Below are 4343 nucleotides of genomic sequence, written 5' to 3' on the forward strand. Positions count from 1 at the left end.
GATGATTAGTACTTAATAAATTTTGCTAAAATTCAAGATAACAAAGCTTTAGAGGCTATATCCGACTTCAAAATACAACCAAGACCACAAGAGGGATTGTTTGGCTATGACAATTCATTTTATATGGATTTAAATACTACTAACTTAAATTTATATGGCTGATAGAACAATTGTCAAAAAGAGTGGATGCCTTCTTGCAAGGCAAGGTTGATAGAACAATGATAATCTAGTCCAGCTATTATTATATGGACATGGGCCACGTCTCGGTCTGTGGATTTGGGCCACCTACCGGTTGCTGAGATAGTGTTTACCCTTTGAGCTATAGGGAACTCTCATAATAGAAACAGTTAGGGGTATATTTGTGTAATACCACTATATTGTTCGGTGGCCATCATAAAAGCATTATTTTTGTTCTCCATTGTAGATTTTAGTCTATAAATTAATATGATAAGGTCTATATCATAGATATCGTAATAATAATGCTGTAGATTTTATTATTATTACAATGTATAATTGACCCAGAATAATTTCCTTTGAGCTAATTAGAATAATATGAAAACTCTCATAACTGATGAATTTGTAGATTTTAGTCTATAACTGAGGAATTTGAAAAGTAATGGTGACGTCTTTTCATGAAAGTATGTTTAAATGCCTAATTGCGTCCTACGATTAAATCTGAGTCATAATTACTAATTACTACAAACTCATGTTTGTAGTAATTAACCTTGTAATTATGGTTGGTGTTTTGATGTGCATACATGTTAATTGAATATAAACTTAAATTTATATGCTTATATGGATTTAACCAAAATGAATCGAAAATAGGCGGTTAACAAAATGTTAAAGGTAAATCCTGACTATAACTTGTCTTGATCCTGTCGTCGTAAATATCAATTTTTTTTATAGCCAGTTTGGCACTTAATGACAGTAAGTTAGGCCATTTGACAAGCGAAGCACATATTTGATTATTTATTATTTTTGGTCAATTGATGTAAAAGTATTCCCATTTATATATAACTCTTTGTTTGAACAGTGGAATTTAGAGAGAAAGGGAGGGGAAGAGATTTGGAGGCAGATAATTTCCTTTGTTTGATTAGCAAATTGTGGGTGGAGGGATTTGGAGGGGAAGGAGAATGCGTCCATCCATTACCCTCCTACAAGGCAGATTAAAATTCCTCAAACAAAGGAAATGTTTAGAGGGAGAACTCCTTTCGTCCATTCTCCCCCCCTTCCCTTTGTTCCATTTGGTGTATCCAAACACACCGTAAGACCTTGTTAGGATAGCAAAGGAGGAGGAAAAGGGAGGGGACAAGGAAGAAGGGAAAGGGAAGGAAGGGAAGGGGAAAATAGAGATGGTGAGTTTTCCCTCCAAACCTCTCTTTTGTTGGAGAGATTTAATTTGCCTTGGAAGAGATAAATGGAGAGACCCAATTTGCCAACCCTCTAAATTCCCCCACCTCTGTTTAACTAAACAAACAAACGAAGTCATCTCCCCCCATTCCCCTCCCTTCTCTTTCTTTCCAGATCCCCCCTTGAAGGAATCTGTGATTTTGTAATATCTTTTAGCTGAAGTATTGTGCGTGATTGTCATAACTTCTCCTGTGTTATCTCTCAACAACACAATGAATGTATGATAATGAATAATCATCACTAAGAGAGACCGTGGCTTTTCAGGTGTAGTTACCTCCCTTCATGGACAACCACAATTCCTAGTCACTGCACATTCTCCTCATCAGTTCATCCAAGGCGCTGGTTCTGACCAAACATCTGGGTGAGAAGACCGATTAAGGTGATTTAGATAGTCCAGCATATCTGTGATCATGGTTAGGGCTAAATTGATATATTATCTGACCTTTTCGTTTGGTTTGCAGTCATCCTTAGATTGCAGCGGGACTAAGAGCAGCAGTTCTGCTACTAGAGTGGCGGGCTTCCAATCTAGCCTTGCAAGTTTATGATTTTGCATTCTAGAGGTACCTTTATTTCCATTCTATTTTCATCTATCCAAATATGGTAATCTTTTTTCCCTTTAAAATTCCTTCTTTAAATTTTGTCTTTTTCTGTAATCCTCTTCCAGTGGATGGTCCGTACTATAATGGAGTTCACTAGCAAGCTATGTTGACATACTGCATTACTGCTTCATATAAGAACACAGACTTTTTTACTAGCTTTAACCTGTTTCCCAACCCAACACTATCACATCCTATTCTGGAGTTCGGGAAACTTTTTCTTCTTGGAGAAGCAATCTGGTTTTATTTTCCATGGTTCACTATGAAGTCTAGATATTACTGCTTCAAGTTTTTTCTATTTGGAATTAGATATCCATGTCATCATTTCTCTTTTAGTTCCTAAGGTTTATCACGGACATGTGTTGGCACGGTTGCAGTTCTTGGTGCAGCTCATTGTAAAAAAGCTGCTAGCCTTTCCTTATGCTAAATGCCAATATCCCCATTCACCATATTTGCCACTACTTCCCCTGAAAGGCTGAGAATTTTGATTTGTCTCTGGTGGAAGAGAAAATAGGAATGGAGAGGGTGAGTTGAGTATTTCAAAGAAAGACGGTTTGCAGGTGCAGGATTATTGCATGAAGCACCTGTCGAGTGTTCTGGAGGTTACAAATTTACAGTCTGAGATCTGGTTATACTTTTTTGCGCGTCTTTCGAATCTTCTTAGCTTTCAAACATAGAGAAGATCTTGTTATCAAGCAAATGATAGAAACTAGCTAAAAGGCTGGTTATTAAAAGTGAGACGTTCTGTCATGGTTAACTTGTACATTGGTAGAGAGCTTTATCTAGTAGGTGGGTTTGGACTGTGGAGTAACTGTTAGGTTTTTATGAAGGCTAAGGCTTTGATTGTTAAGGGGGCAAGGAGTGCGGTGGGAAACGAAGCATGGTAGGATAATAGGATTCTGCATTCTAACTTCAACCTGGGACACGATTTATTTGTCTTGGGTACAGATTGGTCAAGTCCAGATTAGGTTATTTCTGATATACTATACAGCGTGTACTAAAGTTTTTGTCATCTTTTAGTAAATAATCTAGCTTAATCTTAATAATCAATCTGATTTGGGTCATTTTTGGCTTGGGTTGTGTCAAGTTGGGTCGTTTACTCGTTTGAGATTCGGTCTGTATCAGGTCCAGCATAGTTCAGGCTATCTTCATGTCCGTCAGATCAATTTGGATTTAAGGATTTTTGGTTTATCTGGTTTGGATCTAATTGAAGTCTCATTCAAGCTATTTGGGTTGAGTCAGCCGAGTTTTATCGGGTTCACTCTGAAAAATTCTTTGTAAAACTGTGTGTTTATATTATGAGGTGTCATATGCGTTGGTCTTTGTAATTTCCCTCTAGTTTTTTTCAATCTGCCATGTTCTAGTTAGAACCAGGTACCCCCTTTGGCCTTTCTCCCGACCATATTTGTACCTTTTATGATCGTTATTTATACTTATTGGCAGGTCACATGAGTCATGCTCACCATTGAAGTCATTTTTCTAAACTGCTCCATGTTGGAGTAGAATGTGGAAGACGACGGGCGTTATTCCTCCTGTATAATTGATCTAAACTCATCTCACATGGTCAGTGCTCAACAAGCTTAACTGACCACAATGCATTCAAGTTGCCGGGAACAGGTTTCCAGCAACCTTGTAAACAATAAAATCACTATGTACAAAAGCATAAGCATCCATGGTTAGAATCAACATATGATTCTTTCGTAGCGTACTTGCTCCTCCAGCCAGAAATCTGGGTTGTATAGGAATTCCCTTTTCTTTTTCATGCATCCGGCATTTGGTAGGTGCTGTCAGCGTCTGTGCATAACTGCATATAGGTTGTAGGAATTTCGTTTCAAGTTTATAGCATATGTATACGCAATTATGTATTTTACCGTTAGAAGAACCCAATTTCAAAATATGAAAGAAGGGTTTCTTATGATTAGCTTCATTTGTTGTTCGAACTTTAAAGTTGCCTTGGTGCTGTGCTGTGTATCTATTGTGTAAGTGACCAAAAGTACGAAACTTTGATGTCGACGTATGATTTGGAGAAATACGAAAGTATTGTTAGCCATTTGTTGCTCCTTGTATGTGAAAGTGTGTTGGAATTATGCGTGCCCTTGTGAAAGATGTGGTGAAGAGGTTCAGCATGACCAACTCTTTTATAAACGTAAAACTCCAAACCAGTAGCGGCGACGTTGTAAATTGCAGGTTGTGGAACATAACAATGCTGGGTAAAATATTATTTTCATCATAATGCCCTGTTATATGAAGATTTATCGCAAATGCTAGAAAATTTTTGTTCTAGAAATACTACAAACATGTTTACAAGGTTGCAAACATGTATGTTTGACTTATGGC

The 4343-nt window shown here is 37.4% G+C and overlaps 1 long non-coding RNA gene across 1 annotated transcript; it reads left to right on the forward strand.

The window, feature by feature from the left end:
- The first annotated feature begins 1195 nt into the window (after window positions 1-1195).
- Window positions 1196-4056, forward strand: LOC141611865 (uncharacterized). Its single transcript, XR_012528844.1, has 3 exons — window positions 1196-1789; window positions 1872-1970; window positions 3450-4056. It is a non-coding gene; the product is annotated as an uncharacterized LOC141611865 (long non-coding RNA).
- The last annotated feature ends 287 nt before the right edge of the window (window positions 4057-4343 follow it).

Source organism: Silene latifolia, chromosome 11 (assembly GCF_048544455.1).
Source record: "Silene latifolia isolate original U9 population chromosome 11, ASM4854445v1, whole genome shotgun sequence".
NCBI classification, from domain to species: Eukaryota; Viridiplantae; Streptophyta; class Magnoliopsida; order Caryophyllales; family Caryophyllaceae; genus Silene; species Silene latifolia.